The sequence below is a fragment of the Saccopteryx bilineata genome, chromosome 5 (assembly GCF_036850765.1).
Source record: "Saccopteryx bilineata isolate mSacBil1 chromosome 5, mSacBil1_pri_phased_curated, whole genome shotgun sequence".
Lineage (NCBI taxonomy): Eukaryota > Metazoa > Chordata > Mammalia > Chiroptera > Emballonuridae > Saccopteryx > Saccopteryx bilineata.
Window position 1 is genome coordinate 138,441,904 of NC_089494.1, and position 13,536 is coordinate 138,455,439.

Below are 13,536 nucleotides of genomic sequence, written 5' to 3' on the forward strand. Positions count from 1 at the left end.
AAAACCCTCAAAAGAATTTCTGAATTTAGTGTCTTTAATGTCTCTCCCTCCATTAAGAAAACCCACGTCAATAGTCTGTCCTTGCTCCACTCCCTGGACACAGTTTCTGTTAAGCATATTAATGACCTTCACATTTCTAACCCAGTGGTCAATTCTTATCCACATTTTACTTATCCTATCAGCAGCATATACAGACTCCTTCTTGAATACATCCATCTTTGATTCCTGTACCCTCCTCTTGATTTTCTTTCTTAATTCTCTCACATCTTCATCTGAGTGTCTTTTTTTTTCTGGTTTCTCCTTATCTTTCTGTCACATTTTGGAGCCTCCCAAGCTTCCACCCGTCTTTGCAGTTAATTTCTTTTCTATCCACATCCACATCCGGATATCATAGCTGTAAATGCTACTCATGCCTGGCAAGTCTGCTGAGCTCCAGACCTAAGCATCCAACTGCTTACTTGACATTTCACTTGGAAGTCTAACAGGCATAGTTAACATATTTCAGATCGTGCTCAATACCCCAGCCCACCACACACTTATGCCCCGGGATCTTCATCTCAGTCAATGGCAACTCCACTCTTGTCGTTTAGACAAAAACCCTGAGAGTGATCCTTGGCCCTGCTCTGCCTCTCCTACCTCTCTCTCAGTCTGCATACATACCTGGTTAGCTCCATCTAGAACCAAACATTTCTCACCACCATCTGTCTCATCTACCACATTTCATCTCAATAGTCTCCTAAGGGGTTTCCCTGTTACCACCTTTGCCTTCTTACACCCTCTCAACACTGCAATCAGAGTAATTTTTTAAAAAACATGTACGATGTGTTCTTTGTTTTGTCTTCTCTTTCTTGGCCCTGTGTAATAAACTTTTTTTTCCCCCATTTTTCATAGTCCACCTCAAATACTACTTCCTTTTAATCTCTCAGCATAATTCATACGTCCTTCAGGACAAGTGTCTTAGTTAAGCCATTTCAGTAAGCCATTTGTGTATAGATCTTATTTCCTTTATTAGACTATAAACTTCCTCACGATAGGGATACCTCTTCAAAACATAGTGCCGGAACAACTAAACATCCATATGCAAAAATGAAACAAAACAAACAAACAAACATAAAGCAAAAACAACAAAAAACAACTCAACACAAAACTTATAACTTTCACAAAAATTAACTTAAAATGGATCACAGACCTAAACATAAAATACAAAAATATAAAACTCTTAGAAGAAAACATCTAGCTAACGTTGGGTTTGGAGATGAGTGTGAAGATACAACACCAAAGCACCCTGGAAAAGAATATGATAAATTGAATTTCATTAAACTAAAAATTCTTCTCTACAAAAGACACTATTAAAAGGATAAAAAGTGAAGTCACACACTGGGTGTATTTGCAAATCAAGTAACTGATGTATGATTTCTGTCTAATAATAAGGAGTAGTTTCATTCCTATTTGCAGTTCTTAGATTTCTCCATAGTTTTAATGGTATTTACAGAAGTTTACAGTTGTACACTATTTGTTTGGATAACTCAGTTAGTATTTGAATCCCTTACTATAATGTAAACTCCAGGATGTACAAGACTATGTGTCTTTGGTTCCCATTTAGAACTTAGTAGGTCCTCAATAAATGTTTGCTGAATAAATGGCCTCTATCCCCATGATTTCTGTTACGGGACTGGTAGATAGTTGGTCTACATTTGCTGAACTCAACATGTAGAATCCTATTTATCCCATTTTCAAAGAAGCAAATATTAAAAAAAACCCCCACAAAAAACTAGGAAAAGAAACTCAATTATCCACTTGATTGAAGTGAAGAGCCTGAATTTTTCATCTGTTTTAGTGGGCCCATTTGACAGTTTAAGACTGTTCCTGAAGAAGGAGACGGAGCTGGTGGTGAAGAACTGGGGTCAGTATTTGATTGGCAGGTACTTTCATTCTTCTGCTCCTGTAAATTCGTACTCCATGATGTTTTGGTACTGGTTTCCAAAAACATTGAAAAGAGTTTGATATTGTGATGATTAAACCTCAGATGGCTCCCCATTTTCTATAATTTGACTTCAAAATTCCTTGGCATGAAATCAATGAATCTTTACAATCTTGCCTCAAACAACCCTTCCAGCATCATTGCTCATCATCTCTATATGGAACATTCCCCACTATATCAAGCATTTTCAAGATTCTGGACTTCACCCATTCTGTAATCTCTGCCTGGAATTACTTTCCTCCTATGTCTAGCAAATTTCTACTTATCATGCAGAGTGAGGCTCAGATATCACCCTCTCTGAAAGCCATTGCAAAGAGAATATACCACAGTAGAGATACTTTCACATTCAATTAGGTATATATACTCATGCTCATTGTTCCTGCTAGATGGGGAGAAACTGTAAGAGAAACAAAGTGTTATTCATCTTTCTATGCCTGGCATTAAGATTACAAAGATGTAAAATACAACTGATGGCTTGAATCGCAATACCAACCAGCTGGTGTACAGAGAATAGTATCTCCTAGAGTGAGCAATCTCCATCCTTCCCTTTTGACAACAGAGCTGGAACCTAGTTAGGTGCTGGAGGAATGCAATGAACAGGTACATGGCTATCCAGCACATCTTTACTCCCAACTTCACGCAGGTCAGGGCTGAGGTCTGTTTAACCAGAGACACACCCAGTCACTGAAATTGCCTATCTGTATCACTCTCATAACTGTACTTCTGCACCATCAGTTACTCCAAGACAGGGCCACTGGCCAAGGTCTGCTCTGGAAAGCATGGTCAGCGTTGCTGTCACTTGCTTGGATTTTAAGTGTTATAGAGAAAATGGTACCGAGAAAGAGAGAGAGAGAGAGAGAGAGAGAGAGAGAGAGAGACTTACAGCTGTCATGATAAAGCAGCATTACTGAATGACTCACATTTATATTCTTTCAAGTGGCATGATAGTTCCATCAACAATATTGTTCAGCTTTCAAAGTAGCCTACCATAAAAAAGCCACACAATTAACAATATAGAAGATTATAGTACATAAGAGCAAGAACAGTTAAATATGAAGCAGTCCAATTTCCTTTAATTTTAAGAAATGTGAACTCAAGCCAGCAAGTTTGTGATGGGCCCAACATTGTGGCAAAACTCAGTAAACAACTTGATTAATATGACATTTTCCTTCTTGTTCTGATTTGTTAGACTTGTCATCCACCTTAAACATACAAGCACACATGCACGCACACACACACACACACACACATGCAGAGCCTTGAATTATATGTTTCAACAATCCACTACTGCATTCATTCATTCAACAGTTATTTAATTTCTGGAGCACCCACTATGCTGGGATGAAGCTATGAAAATGGCAGAACAGGTCCCTGCTCACATGGAGCACACAATTTGATGAAAGAGTTAATAAAGAAAATGTTAACAAAAAAGTGAAGATAATTTCAGCTAGGACTTACTTGTTTGAACCGATTCATTTTGAAGAAGAATATATAAAAATCAAGGAGGTACAACTAGCTACTGCTTCAAATATGGACCATTTATTGACATAGCTATATCTGTTCACATGAGTTTTTAAAATACACAAATAAGGCCCTGGCCAGTTAGCTCAGTTGGTTCAGAGCATCCTCCCAAAACAACAAAGTTGTAGGTCAGAGCGAGTTGGCCCCAAGTGCTGAGGATGGCTCCATGGCCTCCACCCCAGTTGCTAAGATCAACTTGGTTGCTGAGCAATGGACGGAGCAACGCCCCAGATGAGCAGAGCCTCACCTTGTAGTGGGTTTGCAAGGTGGATCCCCAGTTGGGGTGCATGCAGGAGTCTGTCTCTGCCTCCCCTCCTCTCACTGAATAAAAAAAAAAAATTAAGCCTGGTCAGATAGCTCGATTGGCTGGAGTGTCATCCAAGAGCGTGGAAGTTGCCAGTTCGATTCCCTGGTCAGGGCACACACAGGAGCAGCTCAATGTTCCTGTTCCTTTCTCCTTGCCTCTCTAATCCCACCGCCCCAAAATATACAAATAATGTAATTTAGGCACATGAATTAATTTATAAAAGCTTTCTCTATGCGTTAAATACTTTAAAAGCTAATCAAGTTATAATGCATGATGAAGAAAATAAACGTATATTCTATAAATGAAAATTAAAAAAAAATCAGCAGCTGTGAAAATACTTTACATCTTCCTACATGTCTCTTTTGGTCCTTAATGTATCCTAAGCCCACAAAGAGTAGTTGGAACATAGTACATACTAAATAAACATGTGTAGAATGACTAAATGATTATTTATCAAAAGAAGGTGTCTAGCCCAATCTTTGTCATGATGTTATTTGGTATCTATGTTTGCCAGAAACAAAATAAATTCTTTGGACTTCATTTGGGTAAATAATAGCTTTAAATGATTTTTCTTATTATAATATTGGGTATTTCTTAAAATGAGTACATTTTCACAAGGACATTTAAATGTTTCTATAATTATATACATTAGTGAATATTTTATCAATCATGACTTCAACTTTCATTTTTCTGGTATCAACTGATTTATTTTCTTTTAATTTAGTGAGAAGAGGGGAGGGAGAGACAGACTCTTGCATGCATCCTGACTGGAATCCACCCGGCAAGCCCACTAGGGGTGATGCTTTGCCCATCTGGGGCCCTTGCTCCAGTGCAACTGGAGTAGTTTTTTTAGCACCTGAGGTGGAGGCCATGGAGCCATTCTCAGCAACTGGGGCCAACTCATTCAATTGAGCCATGGTTGCAGGAGGGGAAAAGAAGAAGGAGAAGGAGAAGGAGAAGGAGAAGGAGAAGAAGAAAGAGAGAGAGAGAGAGAGAGAGAGAGAGAGAGAGAGAAGAGAAGAGAAGAGAGAGGGTAAGAGGTGGAGAAGCAGATGGGCATTTCTCCTGTGTGCCCTGACAGAATTGAACCCAGGAAATCCACATGCCAGGCTGAAGCTCTACCACTGAGCCAACCAGCCACGGCCCAATATCAAATGATTTTGATTTGTTAGATTTAATAACATACCAAGTATCAGACAGAATTATAATGTAAATAATTTTTTGATACTTTAAAAAAGACACACTTGCCCTGGCTGGTTGGCTCAGTGGTAGAGCGTTGGCCTGGCATGCGGGAGTCCTGGGTTCGAATCCCGGCCAGGGCACACAGAAGAAGCGCCCATCTGCTTCTCCACCCCTCCCCCTCTCCTTCCTCGCTGTCTCTCTCTTCCCCTCCTGCAGCCAAGGCTCCATTGGAGCAAAAGATGGCGGGGCGCTGGGGATGGCTCCTTGGCTTCTGCCCCAGGCGCTAGAGCGACGCCCCAGATGGGCAGAGCATTGCCCCCTGGTGGGCGTGCTGGGTGGATCCTGGTCGAGTGCATGCGGGAGTCTGTCTGACTGCCTCCCCGTTTCCAGCTTCAGAAAAATACCACAAAAAAAAAAAAAAAAAAGACACACTTATAGGAAGTGATCACTATAGGTTTTGGAAGGGCTTTTCTTTATTCTCACATCACTGTCATTAAATTTTAATAAAAATTTAAATGTGCAATTCAGTCTAACCACTATTTATTGAGACCCTGCTATGTTCAAGGCATTGTGCTAAGTGTTGAGGGGTTACTGTATATGAAATTAGATCCAAGGTCCTGAATTCAATGAGTTATCATCTAACGGGAAACATAAACAGAAACATTTAAAACAACACAAGGCATATGGCAAATACCACAACTAAAGTAACAATCAAATGTTATGGAAATAGCAAAAAGGAAAGAATTTCATTCTGGAGAATTGGGAATAGTTTTCAGTAGTTCAGCATTTAATCTTGGTTTTTTAGTAAGAGTAAGATTCCATGACTTGTGGGTATTTTTACGAGGGGCTGGCCACAGGCGGATGGTGAGATCTGAAAGAACAGCCTGTGTGAACTGCAGTGCACGAGCCCAGGACAGTGCTGCTGTGCTTGCTGTGGCCAGACGTAAAGTGCATGGCTGAGGAAACTAGGTCGGGGAGGGCTTGGACATTGAGAAATAGGGCTGTCTTAAAAAATGCATTCACATTCCAAATGTCCAATCATTAAAGCACGACCTTCTGCAGCAAAGCATGCAGCTCCCCTAGTGTTTCCAGTCACATCAACGGCCACCACCACCTAATTTGGTGCACACATCGGAAACTGCCATCTTCCCCACCTGCATCCACTCCCTCACCAAATTAGAGTGTTTTCATCTTGAAATTTCTCAAATTTCCATTTCTCTCCACCTCCACTGAGGAGATGATGGTCCCATGGAATGAGATGGTGTTGACTGAGGTTAAGAACAGTGAACCCAACAGGAGAAAAAACTCAAAATGTGGTGAAAGCCATAGGACATATTTTATAAGAACATTTAAAAAAATTTTCTTGGACTGCTGACTTGGTACTTGGGTAAAAATGGGGGGGGATATTGAACAATATTCTGATCTCCTTCTAAATCCTAAACAGAGAGAGTGATTAATAAAACTGCCAGTGCTTCAGAGGCTCAGCGGACTCTTCCTTCTGCCTGGAGAGCCTAGGGCCCTCCCTCCCTTGCGAGGTTGGAGCTAATCATTCTTTTTTAACATTGGAATTCCATTCCACCCCATCCCAGAACTCCCAATCCAATTTACCTTGTTTTATTTATTTATTTCTTTAGCATGCATCACCATCTAATAATATGCTACATTATTTACTAAATTATTGTATTTAATGTCTGGGCTTTACCATTGGTATACAAACACCATGAAAACAGGATTTAAAAAAATTAAATCTGTTGGCTGATACAGTCCATACTCCTAGACCAGAGTCTCACAAATGGTAGGTGCTCAAAACTTATTTCCTGGGGAAGGAGTAAATATTTTCCTTTTACTATATGTTCATCTACTGTGGAACTGAAGAAAAATTTTATTATTTTTTAACTCTGGTTATAAACAATTAAAATGCTCAAATATATCTCTGTGTGTGTATGTATGTTTCAAGATCATTTTATACTTCTAACATTTTTCTTTTGCTTTTACTTCATAAAAATTAGTTTCCATTCTTGTTACTTTATTCAATATTTATTTCTATAAGACTTGGAGAAAGTAAAATCAAAATCCTTCTATAAAATTTTTGTCCTCTTGGGAAAAGTACAGCTTGTTAGCCAGATTACATACTTCATTTACTCTGTAACACTGAAGAGACATCGTTTCAGACTGTAAGTATTTTCTTTCTGTTTTGTCAAAGGCTACAGGCACCCTCAGGGATGGTTCTTACAGCTTCACTTGCGTTTCAGTTCTACACACTGAAAAAAGAAACCCCAACTGCTGCTGTTCGATGTTAAATTTTTATCTTCACTATTCAGTTATACTCTGGCCATGAGGCAGATCTGTGTTTACTTTGGTTAAATATGCTCTTGTAAATATCAAGCTCTATCTTCTAAGCAATCCAGGAACCAGTGGGGTAGTCTAGGAAGTCTTTGCTTAACACATATCTAATCAATGGGATATTTTAGTTTCCTTATACATCTTTAAATTCTAGTAACAAAGTCAGAACTGGTAATAGCAATGGGAGTATGAGCTCTCACTGATGTACCTTGGAAAAGCAGTTTTTATTTATCTGTGTTTGACTCTTTGGCCAAATGTCTAGTCTGAATGGTGGGAGAGAAGCCGGAGCAGCAGAAGAACTGGCAATGACTGCAGTGACAAGTGTCAGTCACCAGCCCCAGTATACTTCTAATTACCCTTTCACTCACAGAACCCTTCTCTTTAGCATATAATTCCTTAGAGATGTGCTTGCCTCTGGACTGTACAGGTAAGCACATAAAACTTGTAGCCATGCTGGATGATGTTGGAAAAGTAATGCAGCTGACTTTTGAACAATGCAGGGTCAGGGACATAGCCTTCCTTCGTCTGCTGTCGGAAATCCACAAGAAAGGTATGACTCCTCCAAAACTTAATTGTTAACCAGAAGCCTTATCAATAATGTGAACAATTAACCCTAACCCTAACCTTAACCCTGATACTTTGTATGTTATTTGCACTCTATATAATTACCTACAATAAAAGCTAGAAAAAAAGAGTTAAAGTCATAAAAGAAAATACATTAACAGTACTTTGCATATCTATTGAAAAAAAACCCATGTATAAATGAACCAGTGCAGTTCAAAGCCATGTTGTTCAAGGGTCAACCTCACACGAAACAGACTGACACCTGTAGCTAACACCTTTCTTAATTTATTCTTAATCTCTATATTCGCAGCGTCCCTACTCTTTTCTCCATGTGGATACAAAAGCTCATGAAATAAAAGAACACCAAGGAATTTTATATAAAATTAACATGTCCCTATAGAATACTCTGTACTGTTATAATTTTTTTATTGCTGCATTTAAAATTATTTCCTGATTTTTCTTTTTTCTGATGCTTTTTGCCCATTTATTACCAGGACCAAAATCCCATACTCTAGGGTATGGATGGGCAAACTTCCCTGTAAGGCAGCAGATACATAAACATTTTGAGCTTTTCAGGCTATAAGACCTGGGTCATAACAACTTAACCTTGTCTGCTGAGTTCCTGAATGTTCGTGTCTCCCAGACTTTGCCTAGGCGCCTGTCACCTCCCTTTCTAAATACTCACATTCAGTGACCTCCACCAGTCCATCATTCAGAACCTCTATAAACAAATGACTTACAAAGACCATCACTAACATGGACTGATCTGAAGTCCAGATTCCTACATCCAACTGCCTACTTCATAACTCTCCTTTCATGTTTATTTATATCAAATTTAACATCCTCCCAAACGAACTCAAGACCTCCTTTCACCTTATTTGAATAAACACAGAAGAATGACACTATCATCCATGGACAGAGAACACCACCCACATTTTAGGCTGACAAGCTAATGTTTTTACACACACACACACACACACACACACACACGTTTAATTTTTTTTACAGGAACTTGTGGTACAGCCAGATCTATATGAGAGTCGACCATAAAACAATAGTATTCTCTTTCAATTTCAATTCCCAAGACTAGAATAGCAAGTCAGGTATTTATTTCCTTTTCTTTCCCTTAGAAAATCATGGTATTTTGACTTTAGATTTTTTCACTTAATAAAAAAACTCCTCCAGCTGTATTTATAAAAATGTATATAAATCTAACGTCAAAGCGAATCATATTCTTTCCAAACTAAAAATTCTGTTAAATACAGCATTCTCCGCCTCCCCCCCCCCCCCCCCCACAGAGATTACAAAACTAAATGGGGAAGCAAACAAGATTAGGCAGCTGAGCAGGCAGAGATAAGCTCTCTGCGCCTGGCCACCGGAAGGAACAGAGGCACGGCATTTTGATTTGGTCTGCTGAGGCTGAAATACACTGCTCTAGCCCTTAACTACTGCCCTTAAAAAATAGTTTTCTCTCTTCCCCAGCAAAAAGGTGGTTAAAAGTTTTGGCTAATTTAATAGACAAAGATTTCCAGTGTAACTTTCAATAGATATTACTCAGCCCCTTTGACATGATGGCAAAATGCAGAGAACGAAAAATGTGAAAGGCACTCAGGGAAAATGGTTGCTCTGCCCTCCTCTCAAGCTTGTGAATCTTACTTTACTGAAAAATAAATAGTATCATACACTCAGTGTCCTGCCTACTGTGAGGCGCTGCAGAATCCACAGAAAATGCAATTCCACGCAAATGTGTCTCTTCTGATGGCAACGGTACCCAAAATGGATGCAGGCAGTCCTATGCTGTTGCTAGTTTGAATGAAAATAAACAAATAGGCAAAATTGCAGTATTTCTTGAAACCTCTGTAAGTAGGTCAATGCTTTTGATATTCCCTTAAGTTATTTTTTCTCTCTAGCCTAAAAATTTTTTAAAGATGAATGTCTCTAAGAGAAAGGCCAGGTAATGTTGGCCTTTTTAAAAAATGGGTTCTATTTTGCTCCATTTAAGTACATTTACTTGTTTGAGTCATAGCATTTTATCTCATAAAATCAAATTTGATTATTTTTAGGAACCTCTGTAAATAAAATAATTATAAAATTAAAAGAAAAAGTACAAATATATTTTTTTTTCATTTTTCATTTTTCTGAAGCTGGAAACGGAGAGAGAGTCAGACAGACTCCCGCATGCACCCGACCGGGATCCACCCGGCACGCCCACCAGGGGCGAAGCTCTGCCCACCAGGGGGCGATGCTCTGCCCATCCTGGGCGTCGCCATGTCGCGACCAGAGCCACTCTAGCGCTTGAGGCAGAGGCCACAGAGCCATCCCTAGCACCCGGGCCATCTTTGCTCCAATGGAGCCTTGGCTGCAGGAGGGGAAGAAACAGAGAGGAAAGAACGGCGGAGGGGTGGAGAAGCAAATGGGCGCTTCTCCTGTGTGCCCTGGCCAGGAATCGAACCCGGGTCCTCCGCACGCTAGGCCGACGCTCTACCGCTGAGCCAACCGGCCAGGGCGAAAAAGTACAAATATTTTAAAAACAAGTAAGGTTTTGAGCCAATATCATACAGCTAAAAATGGATAATGCTATCTTTAAAATGGTGATTTCTAGAATATCATTGGAGACATTAACATTATAGAAATTTGGTAATCTAACATAAGGTCTAGAATTTACAAAGTGGCCCTAATATATTATAAAATTTAAATGTCCTTGCCAGCCTGACCTGTGGTGGCGCAGTGGATAAAGCGTCGACCTGAAAATGCTGAGGTCGCCGGTTCAAAACCCTGGGCTTGCCTGGTCAAGGCACATATGGGAGTTGATGCTTCCAGTTCCTCCCCCTCTTCTCTCTCTCTGTCTCTCCTCTCTCTCTCTCTCTCTCCCTCTCCTCTGTAAAATGAATAAATAAAAATTAAAAAATTAAATGTCCTTGCCAATAATTAGCATATTTTAATACTAAATTCTAATGAAAAACAATGTTCCATTGACTTATGCTGAAGATATCAAGGAAGTGCCAAACCAATTAATCCACATAAATTCTAGGGAAATATTCTAGGATTTCATCTTTGCATAAATTTGCTGAAAGCACTTTGATATGAAAGTACTTTGGAGTACAACAGTTTTCAGGCTGAATCATGACCCAGGTGATAAAGCATGAATCAGGGACAGCTTATCACTCTCCCCAGTTCTCTAGTGGTACTAAGGTAAGGTGTACGTAGCTGATATCACAGACGGTAATCAGGCTGGGTTGTCAAATAAATTTATTCAGAGTTTCCCAGGCTCCTGACCCCAGTGCACACTGCACAGTTTGGAATGTTGCATCCCCGCACAACATTAAAGTGGTGGAAAGCATTTTTGTGGAATGTGAGATGCATGGTGCCTCCTGTAGTACAGAACATGGGCCATCGTGTACATCCTGTACCACTTATGGGTATAAGAGAGGTCTTCACACTATCAGATTTTGCTGGTTTGTTGTCATCATACGCTAATGTAGGGCTCCTGTCACTTTAGGAAGTCCCCAAAAGTATGTCTCAAAATTGCTCATGGACAAGTCTGCTTCAACTAGACACCATGCTACTCAGTTCTTGTTTAGCTGGGTGTCGGTGCCCTTCCCACTCTGCCAGGCAGATGATGGCTGGCATACTAGTAGTCATTCTGGGTGCTCTGGCAGCTCCCCAGTGCGTAGAGGCCAGGCCTGCAAGGCTGAGCACAGTCCAGCATTGCTAGCAGGCAAAGCAGTGCCTTCCACTGCTCTGCCAGGTTATGTGTTCCTCTGCTGAGGATCCTCTGGGTTGATACATGATTGCTTCGTGGCCCACCAGACATAGCCACACCGCTTCTGCTGTTCCTTTCCCCCAGGAATCCTCTGGGAAGTGGAAGTGATGGATTTTGTCCCTTTGTGTTCCTTGCTGACTGAGACGGGGTCGATGTTGTTGCTTGTACTGCATTTACAGGTTGAATGAAGTAGCTCTTTCAGTTTCCATTATAACCTCACCCTTCCTTAGGACACAGGTATGTACCCAGACCATTGGGCTACGACTGGGACAGCTTTAGTTCATAGGCAATACTTATATCCAGACTTCCAATTCCCTCCAACTATGGGGGCTTTTTACTGGGTCAAAGCTGTGCTCTGTCCCTTAGTATCAGTCATCTCCCAGAAGGTCATATGAGCCACAGTGGGCACAGCTTCAATTCTTTCCTGGGAAGCTCCTTGGTGTCCTCCATCTATGTGAACACTACACTGGGTGCCCAGACACATCTAGTCTCACTTAGCCTCAAGGTGGGACTCTTTGTTATATCATCCACCTAAGGTTTTAAGTCACATTGATAGTATGAATATTGGTGACTTCAATAAGATTCCTATCCTCTTGTTCTGGTTATTCCTTGCCATGTAACAAATTGTCCTAAAATTCTGCAGCTTAAAAAAAACACACATTTTTATTATATTTCATGATTTTGTGGACCAGAAATTGAGGCAGGACTCATAGGTAGGCAATTCAGCTCGTGCGGTGTCAACTAAGGTCACTCAGTGGTATTCAGCTGGTGGGCAGGCTGGTCTGAAGGGGCCAAACATAGCTTCACTCACACAATTGGCACTTTCTGGGGACTGCCAAGAGGCTGGGCTCCAGCAGGACTGGTAATCACAGTGTCTATATGTGGTTAATCCAGCATGGTGGTCTCACGGTTAGTCTCATCCCCTTCCTGGAAGTTCAGGGTTCTCAGAGAAAGTGTTCCAAGAGACACGAAGGGGACACTCACAGCTTTTTAAGGCCTGGGCTCAAAAACATCATAACCTTACTTTTGCTGTCTTCTATCAACCAAAGAAGTCACAGAAAATGCCAGGGCTCAAGGGCAGGCAAGAAAAACACCAACTCAATAAAAGAAGTGTCAAAAAGAAAATTGTGACAATCTGTCACCCACTACACCTTGCCCTATTCGATCAAGAAGCTGAGTGAGAGTTAGTTCAAGTTAAACATCACAGAATAAAGTAATTTCTCCCTCCCTTAAAATTCACTAACCAGCAAAAAGAATGGAAAGTAGAGAAATGTCTCTTTCAAGGCAAATAGAAATGGCCACAGTTTCACAATGCATGAAGCAAAACTGTCAAACTTTGTGAAATCTGTTTGAAATGGATGAAGAAGCTGAGAACCAACACATCACTCCTCAGACCTCCACTTGCAATGAAAGAGACATTTCTAACATGAAGTACACAGCCCTGAGAAGTCTACATAGTGAGCTTTGCTAGGTGCATAAGTAGGCCACTGATGGAGTAAGAAAGGGTGCTGATGGGACTCAGATCAACAGGCAGGAGAGCAAGGGCTGGGGAGCTGGGAAGACTATGGGACTGGGACCTATCTCCCACTAGTCCAACAGAGGGTGACCAGTGGCCAGGGGAGACAGAGCGAAGGGAAGAAGAGAGGCAGCAGCAGTTGCTTCATCACAATATGGAAACACTGTCATTACGGGCTTGTGCTGTGAGCCACAGAGAACCAATGCGAACGGCGCTACTGGGGCTTGCTTTTTAAGGGTTCAAAACTGAAGGTGTCTGTGCCTAGGTGAAGAAAACGCAAATGTGGTGAGAAGGTGGTCTAGAACCAACCTAATCCAAACTAAAGACTAAAATCATCCTGTGACCACGCCTACTTTTTG

At 40.8% G+C, this 13,536-nt stretch overlaps 1 protein-coding gene across 1 annotated transcript in view; it reads right to left on the reverse strand.

The window, feature by feature from the left end:
* Positions 1-13,536, reverse strand: part of MYO3A (myosin IIIA) — a 240,824-nt gene that overhangs the window by 125,532 nt on the left and 101,756 nt on the right. The gene's annotated exons all lie outside the window — the stretch shown is intronic.